At 37.9% G+C, this 25,154-nt stretch overlaps 1 non-coding gene and 1 pseudogene across 1 annotated transcript; both read left to right on the top strand.

The window, feature by feature from the left end:
* The first annotated feature begins 227 nt into the window (after positions 1-227).
* Positions 228-334, top strand: LOC142177818 (small nucleolar RNA R71). Its single transcript, XR_012706368.1, has one exon. It is a non-coding gene; the product is annotated as a small nucleolar RNA R71 (small nucleolar RNA).
* Positions 335-3,147: 2,813 nt separating this feature from the next.
* LOC107831413 (UPF0481 protein At3g47200-like) lies at positions 3,148-6,679 on the top strand (annotated as a pseudogene).
* The last annotated feature ends 18,475 nt before the right edge of the window (positions 6,680-25,154 follow it).

Genomic DNA, 25,154 nt, shown 5'->3' with positions numbered 1-25,154 from the left:
TATTTTCGACTATGGAGTTGTTTGGGTCCAAAGCTACCGAGTGAACTACAAGGGTGATTGTAGTGTCTCTTGTCATCCATCCTGAGTTTTGAGCTATTTTATCTAGCAGGACCTTACACTCTCTAAATGATTTTCTCAAAAATTCTCCACCTGCTGAAGCATCAACGTTGGACTTCAAGCTATCTGCCAATCCCATGTAAAACCTTTGTCCTAACATCTGATCTGGAATGCCATGATGTGGACACATAACTAGTATCCCCTTGAACCTCTTCCACATTTCTTGTAGTGTTTCAGCTGGTTTCTGCCTGAAGCTCAATATCTCATAAACTTGCTTGGCAGTCTTATAGGGAGGGCAAAACTTGTTAAAAAACCGGCTTGACTAATTCCTCCCAAGTGGTGATGGAGTTTATGGGGAGCGAATTGAGCCAAGTCTAAGCTTCTCCAGTCACTGATAATGGAAACAATAACAGTCTAATCGCTTCTAGTGTCACATTCGGTTTCCTTTGAGTGACACAAATTGACAAAATATTTTTGATATGCTATTGTGGATCTTCAATGTAAGACCCGGAGAACAGTCTCTTGTTCTGCAACAGATGTAGCATGTTGTTTGTGGTTTGAAAGTACTCCGCTTGTATCTGAGGGACTGCAATAGTGGTTGCCAGATTTTCAGCGGTGGGTTGTGCCCAATCAAACAAAGTCGCTTCTGACACAAGAGGTGCCACACCCTGATTGTTCGGGTCATTCACATTATTTTGGTTGTTTATTACGTCATCCATGTCTAGTATGATTCGCTCTGTTGAGTTCTGTTGTCGTTTGTCTTTCTTGTTTGCTCGATTTAGTGCATTGAAAACTTTCTCAGGGTCCGGTAATACTTCGTACAATTCACCAGTTCTTGAGGAGTTTCTAGGCATGCACCTGTAACATACAAGACTACAAACGTTAGAGTTTCAATATAATGAATTTCAAGTCGAGAAAGTTAAATAGACTACGAATTCTAATAATTCTTTTAGCCGTAATTAATAACACCGTTAATTCCCCGTCAACGGTATCAAAATTTGATCACGCCCAACTATGCCTCCTAAGAGGTCTAGCGGTCGTTGTAAATATAATCCGATTTACATGTCCGAAGTCGAATCCCACAGGGAATTAACCTACTAATTACAACCACTAGTTCCGCACGAATTCAAGTATTTAACCTTTAGAAATATTTAATAACGATTTGAATATTTACTAACTAAGAGCAAAGTAATTAAAATGCAGTAATTTATAACTAATAGAGCAAATATTATTGACAAGAATTGGAAAAGTCTAGGGTTATGATTTTTTCTATTGTCGGAATCTCTCCCACCACGTTACCTATAAATTCGCCTAAGTATTCTCTACCGATCGTGAGTACTTTGGGTGTCGTAGCTCTCTCTCAAGTAACTACTACAATTTACTAGACATATTCTCTCGAACTACGCTAGCTGGCACTAATTCACCGCTCACTACGATCGTACCAAGGTTTCGTTATCTCTAATCCCGTCTTTAAACCCTCCGTATTTATCTCTCAAATATGTTAAGAGTGGTGTTGTTCAATAACTACCTAAATGTAGACTCTCTCTTGAGCAATATACACATTAAATAGGTACAGTTAATTAAGAGCTCTTCAATCAACAACAATGAAAATATAGTTGAACAAGTAAAGAAAAATCAAAGGCAAATTTATATTTAACGTAGTAGAAAATCGTCCTCCAATCGGTTCCATCAAACCCTAGATTAGAAATTTTAGCTATTCGTAAATGTATCAACAATCATCATGATGTTTAAAGACATTTAACTACAAAGTATAGAGATGAACGGAAGGGAAATTTGTTTTGCTTCTTGCTCCATCGTGCTATCTCGCCTTTTTCTTCTCCAAAATAGTGTCCGGCCTTTCTCAACTCATATAGGAAGTATTTATATGTTAGGGTCGAAGTCCTTGAGTCCAAATCCTGGTCGGAGTCTTTTAACATGCGACTTTTAATCACCTGCTATAGACCTCGCGAAGCCTGGTCTATAGCGCGGTCAACTTGGCTATAAACCACGCGAAGCCTGGTCTATAGCGCGGTCAATCTGGCTATAGACCTCGCGAAACCTGGTCTATAGCGCGTTCAACCTGGCTATAAACCTCGCGAAGCTTGGTCTATAGTGCGGTCAACCTGGCTATAGACCTCGCGAAGCTTGGTCTATAGCGCGGTCAACCTGGCTATAGACCTCGCGAATCCTGGTTTGTAGCACAGTTTGGGTAATTGATGCTTTTGCGCTCTTTTCTTGCTTTTTTGTCCTCTTTTTGTGCAACTTTTATTGGACTATTTATTCCGATGTTCCTACACATAAAACAACATAATTTAGTTCAAATGTCGCACAATAATTCACAAAAGCAACAAAATATAGGGCCAGTAATGTGCTAAAGATATAGCATTTTGGCCGAGCACCAATACTATGAGTGTAACTTGTTGTACTATTTTTGCTATCTATATTTTTCTTTTGTTCAGTATTTTGATCTTAGATTTTATACTTTTGTATTTTTTAAATTTGTTTTGAAAATATATTTTTTTGGGCCGAGGGTCTAAGAAACATCTCTACCTCACACAAGGTAGGGATAAGGTTGCGTACACTCTATCCTTCCTAGAGCCGACTTGTGGGATCACACTAGGTATGTAATGGTTGTTGTTGTTGGGTGTAACTTGTTGTAATAGCTTGCCTTATTTTCAGGTTGTTATGAATACAAGTATTAAGTAATAGGAAAAATTATTGTATAGCCGCTCTCAAATTAATAACCGAAAATATGTATAGTTTTTTGGTATATATATACATTATGTATGTTATATACAAATTTTATACGCTTTTCGGCTACCAAATACAAATAATTTCTGACGCCGGCTAAAAGTGATTATACCCCATAGTAATAGTTTCGATGCGGGTTTTTTTTGCGAATTCAGATTTTGTCGCTCCAATGTGGATATTAAATACGTAATAAAAAAGCAAAAAAAAAAAAAAAAAAAAAAAAGCCTCGACAAAGATTGAGGAAAATAATCATTGACTTTTCTCATTCTCATAAGCTTCAATCATCGGAAACCATTGACGCAAACAAGGAAAATAAACATTGACTGGAGTCAACGGATTTCTCATTCTCTCATTGGCCAACAATATTTTGTGTTGAAAGTTCAAAACAAGGCCATATATCAGATATTTTCGATTATCTGTATTATATAATATGAATATTTGATTTGATTCCTCTTATAACTTTGCAGGCCAGCTCTCATTTAGCACAAGCAAGAGATCGAACCAACGAAAGAAGAAACAGCCAAACCAAAAAAGGTCATTTTTTTTTTTTTTGCAATTTTCTCGTTCTATGCTAAACATATAAATAAGTTATATTCTTTGGTCAAGTATCTGATTGGCCAAAAGTATTTTTTAAATTTTTTTTGAAAAACACTTACTTTAGACAATGAAGGTGTTGGCCAAGTTTATGGTGAATAAATAAGTGTTTTTGAGTAGTAATAAAAGTTATATTTTAGTTTTTAAGTGGAAGCTAAAAAAGTAACTTCTTCAAAAATAAGTGTTTTTAATTTCTTTTAGAACAAGATTACCCAAATAAAAAATTCATCTTTACCAAATTAACTAGTAGTAACTTCCTTTTTTTCATAATTTGACCATTAAAAGCACTTTTCGAAAATATTGGCCAAACCATTGACTAACCAAAGTACTTCTCAAATGATTTATCCAAACATAAACAAGTACTCATTCAAATAACCTTTTTGACAAGCAATTTTGATTAAAAATATTTCTCAAAATAAGTTACTTTCGGCTGCTTGGCGAAACAAGCCCTTAATAGATATATTTCGTCTCATAATTTTGTTTTAGATTTAAGACTCTTACTCATAGTAAGTTTGTGTGTTCTTTCGAAAATGCTGTTACAACTTTAAATTTTTTATACAACATCCACTTTATTGAAATCGTTTGTGCTTTTAGTTTCTCGAGGCTTTATGCATTAATTAATATTCAAGCAAAACTAATCGTAGTTACTGATCGAATAAACTGAAACTCAAAGGAGAAAAGTCGAATCATACCAAATTAATTAGGTATAATATTGGTATAACATTTTAATAAATTAAATACCAAAAATACTGAAATGAAATATTTAAATACCGTATCGCATTGACCGACAAATACCCCACTCTCTAACATAGATATGACAGTTTTAATTACTCCCACGTGTTTTCATTTTCTTAAAGAGTAGAAAAGTCTAATACTCCGTCAAATTCCCATTAATTTGGGATGATATAAAAAGACAAAGTACATAAAGTTTCAGATATGGATAATAGAGCTATGTGCTTTAAATTAATTAAAAATTAATGTACCCTTCCTGATGTTTTTATTTTTTTTATTGAACCTTTTAGTTCTTTCAATCTAAGAATTAAAATTTCTAACAGGTTATGGCAAGTCATTTGATTATTAATAATAATAGCCATCTATGTCTAGAAAATTAAAAAGAATTTGATACCATACCATTTTAACCCGATCTGTCTTTTATAGGAATTACAGTTCAAGAAAGTTATTTAAGAGGGATGGCACACTCTATTGAGATTACCCCAATAAATCATCGAACTCGGCTGCTTCATCAAACTACGGAACATGAGGTATCCCCCCTCCCCCCACACACACTCTCCCTCAACATGTACAAGCATTACGTTGTTACTTTATTTTTGTGAAGGAAAACTTTAGTGCAACGATAAAGTTGTCTTTATATGACTTATATGTCACGGATTCGAGGCATGAAAACAGTCACTAAGGCTGATATTAGGGTAGATTGTCTACATCACAGTGATCACACTCCTTAGGGTGTGACCCTTCCCTGAACCATGTGTGAACATGAAATGTCTTGTGCACCGAGCTGCCCTTTTTGTTTTATTGTGTTTTCGTACAAAAAGTAGGAAATGTTTAGGAGTTTGATTTTTGATTTGGTTTATAGATTTAGCAAACGAACATAATTTGTTTGGTTTGATAAATGAAAAAATTTCACCAAACCGACCTATGTACATCCAACTCTGTCATATAAAGAAGTTTTGCTCATACTTCCTTTTCACACAGTTTTAACCTCAAACTTTTGTAATTTAGTTTGAAACTCCTATGGCTCTTTTCCATTAATTTTAGATAGAAGAAGGGAGGAATGTGGATCAATTTGAGACAAATCAAATTCTTGATGAAATATATTTAGATTTGTACCATTCATCTACCAAATCTTGTACCATATTCAGAGTAAGTGTGGGGCTAAGTGAATCAAATCCAGATGCTTATAAGCCAATGTTGGTTTCTATTGGTCCTTACCATAAGAAGAATTCACAACTACGCTCAATGGAGAATTATAAATTGCGTTACCTACAACGATTTCTGAGGAGGAAAGTAAGGCTTGATGTGAAAACTTACATTAGTGAATTGGAGAAATTGAAGGATGAGGCACTAAAGTATTATGATGATATAGAGGATATTTATAGTGATAACAATACTAGTCATTTTTTGAAAATGTTGTTGGTTGATGGTTGTTTTATAGTTGAGTTTATTCGAGAGCGTTGTGGAAGGAAGCCAACAGAAGAAGATATTATTATCCCCTACAGTCGCATAGATGGTCAAGTACGTCCAGATTTGTTATTACTAGAAAACCAACTTCCTTTCTTTTTCCTCACTAAGCTTCAAAACATGTAGTTGGCTTGTTCACCCGAACCCCCTTCAGGGACGGATTTAGGGGGCGGATTTTCGTTCACCCGAACCCCCTTCGCCACTGGATCCAATAGTACCATTCCTAAAATTGGTGAAAGAGGCCTTTAATTCTTCCTTCTTGAAGATGAGTCATGCATCCTTTCTTGAGATTGAAAGTGATGCCAAAAACATCAAACATTTACTTCAATTAGTACATATGTCATGTCACCTTTTGGAGAAGAAAACTAGCCTTACTCTTGAAAATCCTAGTTTGGAAATGGAACATTGCAGGAAAGGCTTATGTTGGAATTCTTTACAAATGGTTAGATTGAAAAATATGCCAAATGGTAAGGACCACCAAACATGGGATGCTAACATGCCGAATGCAATAGAGCTTCGCGAAGCTGGAGTTATATTTTAAAAAATTGGAAATATTTATAGAAGTTTGGAGGAAGATCACGACCTTGGAGATAACACAAGTTTATTTGACATTAAATTTGAGAATTGAGTGATGACAATCCCTTGTTTTGAAGTCCTTGACGGTATAGAGACGATCCTGAGAAATCTTATAGCATACGAGCAACAATCATCTGATGTACATGCTAGATATTTCTGTGATTTTTCCATTTTTATGGATTATCTTATCGACTCGGACAAAGATGTGAGTTTGCTTCGCCGGAAAGGAATCATCAAGAACGAGACAGGAGATGACAAAAGAGTGGCTAGCCTTTATAACACAATTGGGGAAGGGGTTGCCATTTCTTATCACTTCTATTACAATAAAGAATACTTGATGTTAGTTCAACATTGTGAAAAACCATGGAACCGAATGAAGGCAAGTTTGAGGCACAATTATTTTAACAGTCTTTGGACGGGAGCTTCAACTGCGGGAGCCATCATACTCCTCATACTTATAGCTATACAGACTGTTCTAGCTTTCACAGGTGGTGTTAAGTAGTTTGAATGTCTCAATTGTAGAGTTTCCTCATGTTAGGATTGAAAAATCGGGTAGTGCGGAATTTAGCCAAACAATGTTATAATGATAATAACAAAGACAATGCAAGTTGATAATAATGATAATTAAAGAAGATAAAGAAGACACAAATTTAACGTGGTTCGGTCAAGGTGACCTACGTCCACAAGCGTAGAAAAGCAATTTCACTATACCAACAAGAGTACAAAGTTAGAGTAAATACTTCTAATTACCAAATACCCTAAGAGAATAACCTCACAGATCACTCTAAACAAAGGGTTCACACAAGTGTTTCCCAACACTCACTCTCTTATAAAATACTCTATAATAAAATAAAGGAGGAGAAAGAAAGACAAGAGTGAAAAGCTCTTGAATTTGTGTGTTTACAAATGAGGAGAAACTCCTCTATTTATAGCAAGAAATCCTTGGCCTAATAATGGATATTGTGTCATGGCAAATGTCATGATTCACAAATTTGTTATAATGGATAATATGTCATGGCAAATGTCACGAATCACAAATTTGTTATAATGGATATTATGTCATGAAAAATGTCATAAAAATTTGGCCATATCACAAATCTCCACCTTGGCCTAATTTTGGCTTATATATAGTAACTTTGCTCCACCTTCTTTGAAAAAACCCCAATGGGAAAAATCATTCTTCATAAATGCCAATCATGTTCAGGCGGACACTGGAAGAGGTTTTGTGAGCATGTCAGCAAGATTGTCTCTAGTGTTGATCTTCTGAATAGAGACTTTTCCTTCAGCAATGGTTTCTCAGATGAAATGATACTTTATATCAATGTGCTTTGTCCTCTCATGATACATTTGATCTTTAGTCAAGTGAATGGCACTTTGACTATCACATAAAATGGTAATACCACTTTGGTATAAACTGAGTTCCGCAAATAGACCCTTCAACCATAAATCTTCTTTGATCGCCTCGTTCACTGCCATATATTCTACTTCGGTAGTAGATAAGGCTACTACATGTTGCAATGTAGCTTTACAACTAATAGCGCAACCACCAATGCAAAATACATAGCCCGTCAGTGATCTTCTTTTTTCAAGATCACCTGCATAATCTGAGTCTACAAAACCAACCAAAGTGTTAATATTTCTCCCAAATTACAAACATGTGTTTGAAGTACCTCACAAGTATCTGAGAATCCATTTCACAGCATGCCAATGTACTTTACCACGGCAAGCCATATACCGGATTACCACGCTCACTGCTTGTGAAATGTATGGACTTGTACAAACCATTGCATACATAATACTGCCGACTGCACTGGAATAAGGAACCTGTGCCATGTACCTCTCTTCTTCCTCTAACTGCGGGGACCGAGCAGCTGATAACTTAAAATGAGCAGCAAGAGGGGTACTAACTGGTGTTGCATCTTTCATGCTAAACCTCTTCCAGCAAGAAGGGCATCGAGGATTTTCTTAGCTGCTCCCAAATCTTTCATCTCAAATTCACTTTTCAGCTAACTTTTCAAATTGTGAATTTCTGTTAAATCCTTAGCAACAATGAGCATGTCATCAACATATAATAATAGGTACACAAATAAACCATTATTTAACTTCCGAAAGTAAACACAACTATCATACATGCTCCTTGAATAACCATGACCCAACATAAAGGAATCAAACCTTTTATACCATTGTCTTGGAGACTGCTTTAATCCGTACAAGGATTTCTTCAACAAGCAAACATGATCTTCTTTTCCTTCAATTTCAAATCTTTCGGGTTGATGCATGTATATTTGTTCCTCAAGTTCTCCATGTAAGAAAGTTGTCTTAACATCAAGTTGTTCTAATTCCAAATCATACATGGCAACGAAGGCAAGCAAGACACGAATAGAGTTATGTTTAACAACACGTGAGAAAACATCATTAAAATCAACTCCTTGTACCTGACTATAGCCCTTTGCAACTAATCGTGACGTATACCTTGCATCTTCAACCCCTGTAATGCCATCATTTTTCTTGAAGACCCATTTGCAACCAATAATTCTTTTTTCTGATGGCGGCTTCACAAGAGACCAAGTACTATTCTTGTGGAGAGACTCAATTTCTTCATTCATTGCAATCAGCCACTTGGCTGAGTCAGCACCAGAAACTGCTTCTGAATATTTTGATGGTTCTCCAATTTATTCAGTTTTCTGTGCAACTGAAAAAGAAAATGCAACATAGTCTCCAAACCTTAATGGTTGTTTACCATATTTTCTTGGTCTATGTTTGGCTATAGAATACTCCTCTTCTTCTGGTTGAACTTCAGGAGTCTCAACTTCAGGAATTTTAGCTTCTGTCTCAACTTCAGGATTTTCAACTGTATTTTGCTTCAAAGTTGATGAGCCTGGCTCAGAAGGAATGCCAATCTTAATATCCACCTGGTTCTGTGCACTCTTTCCTTTATCTGTATCACAAGAACTAGAAGACTCTTTTCTAGAATGTAACATAGAGCATTCATCAAAGGTTACATCTCTCCTAATTATAAATTTTGATGCCATGGGATCAGGATACCATAGTCGGTATCCTTTCACCCCAGATGCATACCCAAGGAAAATGTACTTTTTAGCCCTTGGCTCTAATTTTCCATCATTTACATGCATGTATGCAGGGCAACCAAATATCTTTAAATCAGAATAATTAGCAGGAGTACCTGACCACATTTCCTCTGAAGTCTTAAAGTTCAAAGGTGCACAAGGAGCTCAGTGGACAATATAACAAGCTGTAGAGATAGCTTCTTCCCAAAAGGCGTTTGTCAACCCAGCATTTGAAATAATGCAACGAGCCCTTTCCAAAAGAGTTCTATTCATCCTTTCTGCCACACCATTTTGCTGAGGTGTCATTCTCACGGTACGATGTCGAGCAATTCCTTCATTCTTGCAAAATTCGTTGAATTCATCATTACAAAATTCCAAGCCATTATTTGTTCTAAGCCGCTTAACCTGTTTTCCTGTTTGCTTCTCAATCAAAACGTTCCATTGTTTGAAATTTAAGAAAATATCACTTTTATTTTTCAGGAAATAAACCCAAACTTCCTTGAATAATCATCAATGAAAGTTAACTTATACCTGGCACCACCTTTTGATGGGGTACGTGAAGGACCCCAAAGATTTGAATAAATGTAATCCAAAGTACCTTTTGTTCTATGAATCGCTGGAGATTTGAAGCTGACTCTTTTCTTCTTCCCGAATACACAATGTTCACAAAACTCCATATTTCTGGTACTTTGGCCATATAAGAGACCTCTTTTGCTGAGTTATTGAAACTGCAGCAGCACCTGTAACAGTAGATCCCAAAAGAGTATACAACGTACCAAATCTGCGTGCTTTCATGATCACAAGAGCACCATGAGAAATTTTCAGAACTCAACCTTCACCTGTGTTCTTGCACCCAAAAGATTCTAGAGTGTCCAAAGAGATGAGATTTTTCTTCAAGTCAGGAACATGTCTAACATCGGTGAGAGTTCTCACCACACCATCGTGCATTTTGATTCGGACTGTACCTTTTCCAATAACTTTGCATGCAGCATTGTTGCCCATCAAGACAACTCCACCTCCAATAGATTCATATGTGGTAAATAAATCCCAACTGGGACACATATTATAAGAACAACCCGAATCTAAAATCCACTCATTGTTAGATTTGAAACTATTATTAGTTGCTAAAAAAATAGTTCCCTCAGTCTCATCAGCAGCTACACTTGCTTCGGCAGTGTCAGCATTTTTGTGCTCATTTTTGTTTTCTGTATACTTTTCTTTGTTTTTCAATTTAAAGCATTCAGAAATAATGTGACCTTTCTTATGACAATATTTGCACATGACATTTCTATATCTGGATTTTGACCTTGATTTAGGTTTCTCACTACTTGAATCTTTCTTATTGGATCTACCTCTTATGAATAAGTCTTCCTCTTGGTCCCACTAGTTTCCCTAGTAATATCTATATCTATTTGTTCTTTTGATTTTAAAATATATTTGATATCTTTATAAGAGATATTATCCTTTCCATAAGCATAGTATCTCTTATATGTTTAAACGACTAGGGTAAGAAAATAAGAAATAACACAACTTGATCCTCATCTTTGATTTCAACATCTATGTTACTTAAATCCATAAGAAGAGAATCCAAAGTATCAAGATGTGTAAGTATAGAGGTACCTTCATCCATACGAAAAATGTAGAGTTTTTTCTTTAGGTAAAACCTATTTTCTACTGTTCTTTTCATATATAGGATTTTAAGCTTTTCCCATATGCCTTTGGCTGAGCTTTCTGTTGCAACTTCACGCAAAACCTCATTTGAAAGATTTAAAATGATACATGCTTTTGCCTTTTTGTCTATGACGGCAAACTCTTCGTCCGTTATTTTATCCGGCATCTTCTCCTTTCCTTGCAGTGCCAAATCTAAGCCATCCTGAATTAGGATAGATTCCATCTTTAATTGCCACATTCCAAAGTTTGCACTTCGGTCAAATCTCTCAACATAAGACTTTGTTAGAGTCATTTTAGTTTTTTAAACTAATTCGGTTAGATCTGGCTCTGATACCAATTTGATAGGATCGGAAAACTGGGTATTGTAAAATTTAGCCAAATAACGTTATAATGATAATAACAAAGACAATGCAAGTTGATAATAACGGCAATTAAAGAAGACACAAATTTAACGTGGTTCAGTCAAGGTGACCTACGTCCACAAGCGTAGAGAAGCAATTTCACTATATCAACAAGAGTACAAAATTAGAGTAAATACTCTAATTACCAAATACCCCAAGAGAATAACCTCACAAGATCACTCCAAAGAAAGGGTTCACACAAGTGTTTCCCAACACTCATTCTCTTACAAAATACTATATAATGAAATAAAGGAGGAGAAAGAAAGACAATAGTGAAAAACTCTTGAATTGATGTGTTTACAAATGAGGAAAAACTCCTCTATTTATAGCAAGAAATCATTGGCCTAATAATGGATATTATGTCATGGCAAATGTCATGATTCACAAATTTATTATAATGGATATTATGTCACTGCAAATATCATGAACCACAAATTTATTATAATGGATATTATGTCATGATAAATGTCATAAAAATTTGGCCATATTACACCTCACTACTCCAAACATGCAATTTACTGCATCAAAGCTTGTGCATTAATGGCGTGAGAACTATAATAAAATGAAAGTCTTTTCTTTTCTCTGATCGTGTCTTCGTAGAAGTAGCAGATTTTCAATTATCAATCTCTTATCTCTTTGTAGCAAAAATATAAACAACTATTATTACGCCTCAATCTCAAACTAATTGGTCTGTGTATCAATCCTTACCATCTATTTTCGTTACTGATAATAAGGGTCTCGCATTTTTTAGGGAAAACAAGCTTATGTGAGCATACATTATCTAAGGGAAGTTGTTTATGATGACTCAAAAATGACTCATGCAACAGAGGATAACTAACCACATTATAATGAAGATAACGATGCAAACTCAACATAATTTTAATGTGAGCATACTTTTAAAGAATAAATTACAGTAACACATCAAGCATTAATCAACCTCATGTATTAATCAAGCAATAGAGAGTGAGAAATGGACCTTTCGTTAGCAAAAAATTCCTCAAACGCTAAAAACAAATAATCTGTAAAAATGTGTGTGCTGTCAATGTGATGGAATCTTTGTTGGAAAATATCAAAATCAAAATGTACTAGTGTGTGAATGTAAGGTCATTACGGGTGGATAAGGTGGAATATTAATTGGGAGGTGGAAGAATTTTATTGATTCTCTTGCTTTTCATCATCATTAGTTATAATTAGACAAACATGAAATAACGAAAAACTAAATAAAATGTTATATAATACATGCGTAAACTAACGAAAAAAAAATCTTATTTTCTCTTTTCTTTTGTAAAATAATTGAAGTCGAGGATAATAAAATAAAGACGGAAAATACCAATATACACTACTAAAAATTCGACAAAAACCGACCAACCAACTTTGGTCGGTTTGTTAAAATATTTTTTTTAATTTGTTTTTTTACGAAACCGACCAACTTTGGTCGGTTTTATTTGGAAAAATATAAGGGAAACTATTTTTGAGTCCCGCGAAATTTAATTTTCAAGAAACCGATCAACTTTGGTCGGTTTTTTAATTAAAATAAATAAAAATTAATTTTTAAAAATCGACCAAATTGGTCGGTTAATTCGGCCGGTCATTTAAAAAAACCGACCAACTTTGGTCGATTATTTTGTGCGAAAATACAATTAAAGAGTATAAATCAAATAAAAGACAGTCTTAAAACAAAATACACAAATGGTCTAGTGGTAGAATAGTGTCTTGCCAAAGTACAGACCCCGGTTCAATTCTCAGATGATGAATCTTTTGATTACATAATTAAAATGTCGATTTTTTTTTTGCAATATTTGTTTTTTAAATTTAATTGACCGACCAAAGTTGGTCGGTAATTTTCGACCAACTTTGGTCGGTATGCCTTTCCGACACCTAAAATACCGTCCATACGTAAATGGTCGCGTTTTGGACGGTTATTGGCCATTACCGACCAAAGTTGATCGATTTTTTTAGTCGGTCTTTACCGGATTTCTAGTAGTGGTATGAAATCAAAAAAACAAATGTATAACTGTATACGGTCAAAACTGTTTTCGACCTTCGTACGATTGGTGAAGATGGACCGAAGAACGTCTTCATAATATCGAGGTGAGATTTGAAGAAGGCACGAACGAGTTTCGGGTTTTGGGGTCAGATTAAATACCGAGCTCGACGTCATTATAGAGCTCGAGTCGAAATCGAGCTATGATAAGAGGTGATGGTATCAAGATTCAGAGCTAGAGACCAACCGACACCGAGCCCGAATCAATACCGGGCCCCAAGTCTGCATCGAGCTCTAAATTTGGAAATCTACCAATACTGACTAATACCGATTTCGATCAAGAGTCCAATCAAAATTGCGCCAAGAGACAAGAGCCGTTAAAGCCGCACTAAGAGAGAGAATCTCGGCAAAAATTAAGAAAAACTAATTTATCGTGGGTTCTCCACTATGTATTATTTATTATATCTAAAGTAGGATATCCTTCACTATAAGAAGGATATCTATTGTTTCTGTAAAGGGGGTGGTGAGTACACTAGACCTAAAATATTGTTGATACATTCCCATATTAAGAGATTATCCTTTTTGAGCTTTATACATTGATTCATCTTGCTTATTCGTAAATCTTTCCCTTTCAACTTTGTTCGCATTTCATTGTTTACGGTCAATATTCAATGTTTCTACTTATTCTTACAATTTGTGTCAAATTATACCACATACCCTTAGAACTACATACAAATTCGACTCCATCTATTTTCGGGTAAACAGTTTTGCGCCCACCGTGAGTCTAAGGATAAAAGTGATTATTTGATACGAATCTACAAAACACACCATTTTACGCTTGTTTTCGGAAGTGTCTTTGATTTCGGATTAGCAACGACGAGCTCTCAATTAAATGGCTTTGCCTATCGCAACAAAGCTGGCCTTCAAGGTGAGAATAAAAACTTGACGCCCAGGGCCGAAAGTCCGCTTGTCGACGTCGTCGGTGCTCGAGTTGAAGTGCCATTAGACTTTAGTTCACATGTGGCCATTGAGGCAAACCTACGTTCTGAACCTGAAAATAGCATTCATGGAGGTACTCGGTCTGCAGCTCGAGATACCCATAGCGTTGAGGAAAACAAAATTAGCTTGCGAATGATTTGCGAAATGTTGCAAGCTCAATAGGAAGCAATAGCTCAGTTGCAGATTCAAACCCAGATACCGAGCAGGCCGGAGTCCAGTCCACCCCGAGAAGTCACCCACAGAACGGAACCAGCTATAGTAAGATCAAATGAGCAAGAGTCGAGGACTAACCCCGAAATGGCTAAGATGTTTGAAGAACTAACCAAACGAATAGAATCAGGAGAAAGGAGGATCGAGGCAAATGACAAAAAGGTGGAAACATATAACTCCAAGGTTGATCAGATCCCGAAGGCACCATCGATATTGAAGGGCTTAAATTCTAAAACATTCGTACAAAAGCCTTTCCCCACAAGCGAGGCTCCTAAACCGATTCAAAAGAAGTTCTACATGCCCGAGATTCCTAAATATAACAAAACTACCAACCTCAAAAAACATGTTACCTTTTACACATGTTCCATTAAAGGGAATGATCTAGAGGACGATGAAATCGAATCCGTATTATTGAAGAAATTCGGTGAAACCATGTCAAAGGGAGCAATGATATGGTATCATAATTTACCATCTAATTCTATCGATTCTTTTGCTATGCTTGTAGACTCTTTCGTAAAAGCACACGTCGGGGCCACAAAGGTCGAGATCAGAAAGTTAGACCTATTCAAGGTAAGACAAAAAGATAATGAGATGCTAAGGGAGTTCATATCTAGATTCCAAATGGAAAGAATGTACCTACCACCAGTTACAGACGATTGGGCTATTGAGGCTTTCACTCAAGGTTTGAACGAACGAAGTTCGATGGCTTCACGGCGGTTGAAACATAACCTGATCGAGTATCCAGCTATTACTTGGGCCGACGTGCATAATCGGTATCAATCAAAAATTAGAGTTGAAGATGATCAGTTGGGTTCTGGACCCGCTGTTAGAAGAAACATCAATCGAGAACAAGGGCCGATCAGGGAGCGATACCGACCACCATAGGGGGAGTGAATCGAGACGTAACCCCAGACAAAGCAATAAAAGAAGTGATCGAGGTCAAGGGTCTCGGGGGCTGATGAACTAAAATGGGTTCGATAGGCATTCCGGACCTAAAGAAACACCACAGTTATCGGAGTATAACTTCAGCATTGATGCATCCGCCATCATGTCGGCTATCAGACGCATCAAAGACACTAAATTACCTCAAACCATGCAGACCAATCATGCCCAGAGGAACCCCAATCAAATGTGTGAATATCATGGCACCCATGGCCACAAAACAGAAGATCACAGGCAACTAAGAGAGGAGGTAGCCTGGTTATTCAATAAAGGGCACCTTCGAGAAATTTTTAGCGACAGGGCCAAAAACCATTTCAAAAACAGAAATTTTGGTAGGCAAAACGAACAAGAAGAACCATATCACATTATCCGCATGATCATCGGTGGCGTCGATACCCCTCAAGGGTCGGTTCTTAAACCCACTAATACATCGGTTATGAGAGAAAAACGACTTCGAGCTCAGCATTACGCACCCCTAGGAACCCCGTCCTTTAATGATGAAGATGCATAAAGAGTCATGCAACCTCATAACAATGCACTGGTAATATCCGTTCTTATGAATAAAACTAAAGTTAAGTATGTGTTAATTAATCCAGGTATCTCGGCCAACATTATTAGATCGAAGGTCGTAGAACAGCTCGGTCTACAGGACCAGGTCATACCCGCAATCCTGATTCTAAATGGATTCAATATGGCATGTGAAACTACTAAAGGCGAGATAATTCTGCTGATAAACCTAGTCGGGACTATGCAGGAAACGAAGTTCCACGAAATCGAAGGTGATATGAGGTTAAACGCCCTTTATGGAAGGCCATGGATCCACAATATGAGAGTTGTACCTTCGACCCTCCACCAGGTTCTTAAATTCCTAACATCGGAGGGAGTCGAAACAGTGTACGGAGAACAACCGGCCGCAAGAGAAATGTTTGCCATCGAAGAAGCAATTCCGATATCCTCGCCTTCATCAACAAATGGGTCGGACTCGAAGGTGGAACGTGATGTCAAATAGAAAACACATACGTCAGCTTCGACCCATATATCAAAAGATTGACGAAGATGATTAGCAAGGGATCCCTCAATCCTTTGTGGTCCCCGATGATTCTGACGCTACCCAATCAACGGTTGAAGAAGTGGAGCAAGTCATACTAATCGAATATCTGCCTGAACGAAAGGTATAACTAGGAACGGGATTAACCTCCGAACTCAGGAAAAAGCTTATTCAATTTTTTATTGATAACATAGATTGTTTTGCTTTGTCCCATTTAGGCATAATAGGTATCCCATCAGATATAACGATGCATCAGCTAAGCTTGGACCCTAGGTTCAAATCGATGAATCAAAAGAGAAGACCCAGTCCGAGGTAAAGCACGCATTCATAAAGGATGAGGTAACTAAACTTCTCAAAATAGGGTCCATTCGGGATGTGAAATATCCCGAATGGTTAGCCAATGTAGTTATAGTCCCTAAAAAAGGAAGCAAACTTAGAATGTGTGTAGATTACAAAGATTTAAACAAGGCGTGCCCCAAATATTCTTTTCCACTGCGCTAACATCGATCGCATGATCGATGCCATGGTCGGCCACGAGATCTTTACTTTTCTCGATGCCTATTCCGGGTATATTCAAATCCAAATGAACCCGGGGGACTGAGAAAAAACTTTATTTATCACCAAGTATGGAACATATTGTTATAATGTAATGCCCTTCAGGCTAAAAAAATGCAGGAGCTACTTACCAACGCCTAGTGAATAAAATGTTCGAGGAACAAATAGGTAAATCAATGGAAGTTTATATTGATGACATGCTAGTTAAGTCCGTGCACACAAAGGACCATTTGGCTCATTTGCAGGAAACGTTCGAGATGATAAGGAAATACAATATGAAGCTCAACCCCGAGAAATGTGCTTTCGGGGTCGTTTCGGGCAAGTTCCTTGGCTTCATGGTATCAAATCAGGGGATCCAGATCATCCTCGATAAAATCAAGGACATCAAAGACATCACCGTCGTGGACAGTGTAAAAGATGTACAAAAACTAACTGGATGGATAGCTGCCTTATGCCGATTCATTTCGAGGTCATCAGCTCGAAGCCACAGATGTTTCTCTCTACTAAAAAATAAGAACGATTTCGCATGGACCCCGGAATGCCAACAGGCGTTAGAGGAATTGAAGCAATAGCTATCGAGTCTGCCACTGCTTCACACTCCAAAGGCAGACGAGAAACTTTACTTGCACTTGGTAGTATCGAAAATCGCGATATGTGGTGTCCTGGTTCGAGAAGAGCAAGGTATGCAATTTCCCGTTTATTATGTAAGTCAAACCTTAGGAGAAGTAGAAACTACATATCCACACTTAGAAAAATTAGCACTTTCTCTAATAAGCGACTCTAGAAAGTTAAGACCGTGCTTTCAATGTCACCCCATATGCGTATTAACCACTTAACGACTTCGTAATATTTTGCACAAGCCCGAACTATCGGGCCGATTGGCCAAATAGGCCGTCGAACTCAGTGGGTACGATATCGAATAATAACCCCAGATGGCCATCAAATCTCAAATTTTAGCGGACTTTGTGGTCGATTTCACGCCAACCCTCGTACCCGAAGTAGAAAAGGAACTCTTGTTAAAATTGGGTACACCATCAGGGGTATGAACCCTTTTCATAGACGGTGCTTCAAATGTGAAAGGGTCCGGGCTAGGCAACGTTTTGAAACCGCCCACGGGCAGCACTATTAGGCAATCTATCAAAACTTGTAAGTTAACTAACAATGAGGCCTCGAGCTAGCTAAAAGCTTGGGGGTAGAAGTCATTGAAGCCAAGTGTAATGCTTTACTGGTGGTGAACCAAGTAAACAAAACCTTCGAAGTTCAAGAGGATAGAATGCAAAGGTATTTGGACAAACTGCAGGTAACTTTGCACCGTTTCAAGGAATGGACTTTACAGCATGTACCTCGAGAATAAAATAGGGAGGCCGATGCATTGCAAATTTGGGGTCTTCGGTCGAGAAAAATAAGATCAGCTTGGGGACTGTCGTTCAACTCTCGAGATCCGTAATCGAGGAAGGTCACGCTGAGATAAACTCCACAAGTCTAACCTGGGATTGGATAAACAAATATATAGAATACTTCAAGAACGGGAAACTTTCATTGGACCCAAGAGAGTCAATAGCTCTACGCACAAAAGCTGCACGGTTCACCTTATCCAATGATAGAATGTTGTTTAGAAGGATGCTCCATGGTCTAGTGGAAATATGTTTGGGACCGGGAGATACCAACTACATCCTAAGTGAGATTCACGAGGGCACTTGTGGAAATCATTCTGGTGCCTATAGATTAGTCCAAAAAATAATCAGAGCAGGATATTATTGGATCGATATGGACAAAGATGCAAGGGAGTTCGTTCGAAAATGCGATAAATGTCAAAGACATGCACCCCATGATTCATCAACCCCGGGAACTTCTCCACTCGGTCCTATCTCCTTGGCCTTTAATGAAATCGGGGATGGACATCGTTAGCCCCCTCCCATCGGTCTCAGGTAAGGCTCAGTTTATTTTGTTTATTATTGATTATTTCTCTAAATGGGTTGAAGCACAGGCTTTCAAGAAAGTTAGAGAAAATGAGGTGATAGACTTCATTTGGGACCACATCATATGTCTGTTTGGGATGCCATCCAAAATTGTATGCGACAATGGAAAGCAATTCATCGGAAGCAAAGTGACCAAATTTCTCGAAGACCACAAAATCAAAAGGACCCTTTCAACACCTTATCATCCCAGTGGAAACGGGCAGGCTGAATCGACAAACAAAACTATCATCTAAAATATTAAGAAAAGATTAACCAACGCTAAAGGTAAATGGAGAGAGATACAAATGAGCCGAATAACAAAACAATGAACATGAGCCTTGAATTATTGGACGAAAAATGAGAATCAGCTCTTGTCCGATTAGCCGCCCAAAAATAGTGGATCGAGAGATACTATAATCGAAGAGCCAACCTTCGCCATTTTAAGTCGAGGACTTAGTGCTGAGGAAAGTTACCCTCAACACCCGAAATCCGAGCGAAGGAAAACTGGTTCCGAACTGGGAAGGACTGTATCAGGTCCTCAAAATTGCCGGTAAAGGATTCTATAAGCTCGGTATAATAAACGACAAGCAACTACCAAACAGTTGAAACGCGTCGCACCTAAAACGATACTATTGTTAAGGTACAACCTCGTATATTCATTTATATTTTGAAATTAACCCTTGCATGTGTTCGATAAGAAACAGGAATGGATTATTCGGCTCGAAGCCTTTAGACCTGAAAGCACGCGTTGCACTCTTTTTACCTTTGACCGATTTTTGTCCCAAATGCGTTTTTCGGCAAGTTTTTTAATGAGGCAACCATTGATCGTGCTAACTTAGTACAATCCAACAGTATCTGAGACTTCGAACACTGGGTTACCCTCAAATATATCAAATTCGATTATCAAGTTCGAAGCAAGAAAGTTACTTCATGACAACATAGTTTCGATAAGAAAACTTGTAAGAGCCAAATGGTCAAAACGAACCATGCTCATGTAGTTTGATGAAGTAACTCGGGTGAAGGTATTAAAGTTGATACCAAAAGGATTGAGGCAGCTCAGAATTGGCATCATCCCACTTCAGTGACTGAGATCAGGAGTTTTCTGGGTTTAGCAGGTTATTTTCGACGATTCGTGAAGGTCTTTTCATCTATTGCAGCACCTTTGACCAAATTTACCCAGAAGGGTGCTCCGTTCCGATGGTCTGATGATTATGAGGTGAGCTTTCAGAAGCTCAAGACAGCATTGACTACAACACCAGTGTTAGTGTTGCCTTACGGTTCGGGGATGTATACAGTGTATTGTGAAGCTTCACGCATTAAGGGCGAGTTATTGCATAGGCTTCACGTTAACCGAAGCCCCACGAGCAGAATTATCCGATACATGATTTGGAGTTAGCTGTGATTGTTCACGCCCTTAAGATTTGAAGGCATTAACTTTATGGGGTATCCTGTGAAGTTTATACTGACCATCACAGTTTGCAACATTTGTTCAATTAGAGGCCCTGAATTTGAGGACTTCTAGTGGATTAAATTAGAGCAAGGTGAGGTAAGTCTCTTGTCTAATCTTGTAAGGGAAAATTTGCCTCATAGGGATTAAATTGAATAATTGTTGATAATTGTGGGGGCTATGTATGCACGAGGTGATGAGAGTCCATGCATAGCTACTATTAATGCTAAAGTCCGGGTAGTTTAGGACTCAAAGCATCTCATTTGTGTAAATTGTATTTCTTGTTTAATTAATATTATTTGATATATTTATATATATGTTGTGAATTGTTAGATAAAAATATTAAAGGATGAAAAATTCATATGCTTGATTTTCTGTTTAAATTAATTAATTGTTAAAAAAAATTATTCTCCTCCCGAATTTATCCTATAATAAATATACTCTCATTCCCGGAGGTACATAAGAAAAATGTCCTCCTTTCTTCTGGAGCGGGCCAAACGCCTCGGCAGGATAGATGCATCTATGGATCGCGCCGCACGTCCCTCGGCAGTGTACACGACACTCTGGATCGGGTCGTACGTCCTCGGCAGAAATCGTTCTTAATAATAATAATTACACTATACTTTAATAATTTATTTCAGCTTGCAAAGTTAATTGATTAATTGGAAAATACTTGAAATTTAATGAATTATTATTCTTTCTTGTTAAGGAATTAATTGTTATTCTTGTAAATGAGATTTAAGTTGGTAAATTTGAAATTATTTGAATTGAAGAAATTTAATTAATATATTGAGAATTGCTGCATTTGAAGGAATTTGATTATTTCCGTTGGTTAAATAAATTATTGTAAATTCTGTAAATCATGCTAATTTAGATATTCTAATTGTGTTTCAGTTATTATTATTGACCCATAGTGAGTGTCAAAGTCGGTCATCTTGTCTCTACCACTTCGAGATTAGGCTTGATACTTATTGGGTACACGTTGTTTACGTACTCATACTACACTTGCTGCACTTTTTGTGCATGACCTGAGGCAAGTACTAGTGGGGGACCTATCGTCTTACACCCACGCTATCCAGGGGCATAGTGGTGAGCTGCCTTTCTGAGCCGTTCTGCAGCTACTAGTGTCTCTCCTTGCATTTTTCATTCTGTCTATTTTTATTTTAGACAGTATTTGAGGCTTTGTATAATCTACTAGATGCTCATACACTTGTGACACCAGGTCTTGGCACACACATTGGTAGAAGTTGGTATTTTATTATTTTCTTGGAATAAAAGTTTAACCAATGTATGATTGACTTATTAGTTGGCTTGCCTAGCTGTAGTGTTGGGCGTCATCACGACCTATAGGTGAAATTGGGTCGTGACACATATGGAGGCACTGCCATATCTTGGCAATCGACTAAGCAATCAATATGTATAATAGGTTAAACTAGGTAAGATAAAAGAATATTGGATAAAATTGATTGGGGGAAGTAACCACCTGTATTTTCCGTAATTGTTGCAAAAATTTGTTTTGGCGTCATGTACTGAATAAACGATACTGAATTCAGAATGATCCGGAGGTATTGTGTCAAAAACAATATGTAACTATTTTCGTGATTTTCAACTTCCCAGAAAAGTGAAGTCTACTAAAAATGAACCCAAAATCAAATATTAAAGCACAATCTAGAAACATATATTTAAACCCAAAGATATAGAGTAAAATAAAGGGAAGGAGAAAAACTAAGTGTCTATAATACCATATTGTCATACATGAAACTGCTGCAGTGCCAGTGTACCTTAGTTTTATTGATTATGTATATTTCTTTTTTGGATTATTTAATTACATTCACCAGAGTCAAATAGCTATATGAATATTTAAAAGATATTCAAAATACATGAGCTATTAATACTTGTCTTCCTCTTATACCAAATTCATACCGATAGAAAAAACAAGAATACAGCATAAAAATGATGCGTATTTGAATATTGCTTTTTAACTCAAAGGAAGAAAAGGGAAGAAGGGCATGGACGTACGAAACTGAAATCGAGGTCGGGAACCTTTCGTATCGAGAACCACAAAAGAAGAACGATGTGTTAATCACCGGGCATGATAAAGCGATGCTCCCCGGATCCAAAATGAGTTCTAAAACCTCGGATAACACTATAATCGGTTACGCACGACGGATAAAGGGTCGTGATATTCGTACCTGACCGGATATCACGGTGTGGCCTCGCTCGATGTCGTATACGAATAAGTAATTACTGACAAAGGAAGATTTTTACCTTTTTTAGACTTGTGTTAGAGATGAAACCTTTCTACTATATAAATGGGAAGTTATTTTTTCGAGAGACATGGTGACACGCGAACCAAGGCAATACAAATTCATTTTCCGCTTTCTAGCTACTGCCAAAGTCTCTTACTTAACTGTTTTGTTCTTCATTAACGATTGGGTGCGAACCAAGGGTCCGATCGAGGGCAAACTACTGTTCAACCTAGGTTCAGGTTAGGACGTAACATTACAACTGGTTTGATCATTCATTTTGTCTTTAACTCGTTTATATAATATTCTTGATTTTGTGTTGAATCAATCCACATATCCTTAAAACCATGTATAAATTTAATTGTTATACGATTTAAAAATAAACAGCTTTGTGCCCACCTTGGGGCTGTGGATAATAGTAGTGATTTGATACAAATCTCCACAACACACTCTATTTTATGCTTGTTCTTTAAAGTCTTAATTTCAGGTTACCTTAAAAATGTCAAATTCCAAGTCTGCCCATTTGAAGGTTGACGTTGAGTCTGGACATCATGGCGAAAAGAATAATCTTGTGCCTAGCAATGAGGTGCCTCATGTTGATTCCAACAGAGTCCTAGTTGCCGATGCGGTTGATGCTAACTCACAGGTGGACATCGACGCCAATCTACAAACTGATCCCGAAAACAGCATTCGCGGGGGACCGCAACCAACAGCTCGAGAGGGCGCCCGAAGGCGAAGGCGAGGGTGTCAGCCTATGGTTAATCTTTGAAATGTTGCAGGCTCAACAGGCGGCGATAGCGCAGCTACATAATCAAAACTACACCCCCATCAAGGTTGATCCTGAACATTCCGGAGAATGTTCATGGAGTTCGTGTCAAGGTCCCATATGGAACGAATGGACCTACCTCCGGTTGCAGATGATTGGGCCATTCAAGCATTCACTAAGGGGATTAACCCCGAAGCTCATTGGCTTCACAACAGCTAAATCAACAAGTACCAGTCGAAGATCAAGGTCAGGTACGACCAACTCGAAGCCGCTTATAGGTCTGTTTATCCCATCAGGGCCGACGACAGGTCTTAGAGAGCCGTTGATCACGAGCCAAAGACGGTCCAGGATCGGTACAAACCATACAACACGGACCAAAGGGGAAATGGTTTTGGGCGTCACCCCACAAGTAACAAAAACTAAGCGATCGAGGGCCCAGTAGATGAAGTCTGATGAGCAAAAATGGTTTTGCCAGGCCGCTCGGGAACAGGGAAGCACCGAGATTATCAGAGTATAACTTCAACATTGATGCTGCCAGCATCGTGTCATCCATCGGGCGCATTAAAGTGACCAAGTGACCCCGACCATTGCAGTCTGACCCTACCCAAAGATATCCTAACTTGATGTGTAAGTATCACGACACTCATGGTCACAAGATCAAGGATTGCCAAGAATTGAGAGAAGAAGTTGCCTAGTTGATCAACAACGGGCACCTCCGAGAGTTTCTGAGTGATCGGGCCAAAAACCACTTCAGGAATAGGGATGCCAACAAACAAGTCGAACAAGAGGAGCTTCAGCACGCCATCAACATTATCATCAGAGGGGTCGATATCCCCCAAGTCGAATGATAAAGCGCATTAAAGTGTCTATCATAAGGGGAAAATGCACAAGATTATGTACTGGAGGGAAACATTTCATTCAATAACAAGGATGCCTAAAGCGACGTGCAACCGCACAATCATGTGTTTGTGATATCCGTACTTATGAATAAAATTAAAATTAAGTGTGTGTTGATCGATCCAGGTAGCTCGACCAACATCATCAGATCAAGGGTCGTAAAGCAATTAGGGTTACAGGACCAAATAGTGCCAGAAGTCCGGGTGTTAAACAGATTTAACATGGCATGCGAAACTTCTAAAGGAGAGATAACCCTACCGGTGAATACCGCGGGGATGATCCAAGAGACAAATTTATATGTGATCAAAGTAGACATAAGGTATAATGCTCTATTCGGAAGGTTGTGGGTGCACAAAAAGAGGGCGGTACCCTTTATCTTGCACTAGGCGTTGAAATTTCCTACATCGGGAGGATTCAAGACGGTCTACAAAAAGCAGCCGGCTGCAAAGGAGATGTTTGTAGTCGACGAGGTAATCCCGATGCCGCAGTTTAAACATAAAGGAATGCGGAGCCGACCAGAAAGGAAGAAATTAAATAGAAATCACTAATGTCGATCTCGGTGTATCCGGAGGAACAAGCAATAGACGAGGAATATGATTACGAAGTCCCAAGATTGTTCATAGCTCCTGATGACACTCACACCACCAAATCGACGGTCGAAGAGTTTGATCAAGTCATATTGATCGAACACCTACCGGATCGAAAGATATACTTGGGCACGAGTTTAACCCCCAATCTCAGGAAACAACTCATTGATTTTCGTATAGCTAACATAGAATGTTTCG

This window comes from Nicotiana tabacum, chromosome 23 (assembly GCF_000715075.1).
Source record: "Nicotiana tabacum cultivar K326 chromosome 23, ASM71507v2, whole genome shotgun sequence".
NCBI classification, from domain to species: Eukaryota; Viridiplantae; Streptophyta; class Magnoliopsida; order Solanales; family Solanaceae; genus Nicotiana; species Nicotiana tabacum.
Note: the sequence above shows the minus strand (reverse complement) of the source record. Positions and strands in the feature narration are given on the sequence as shown.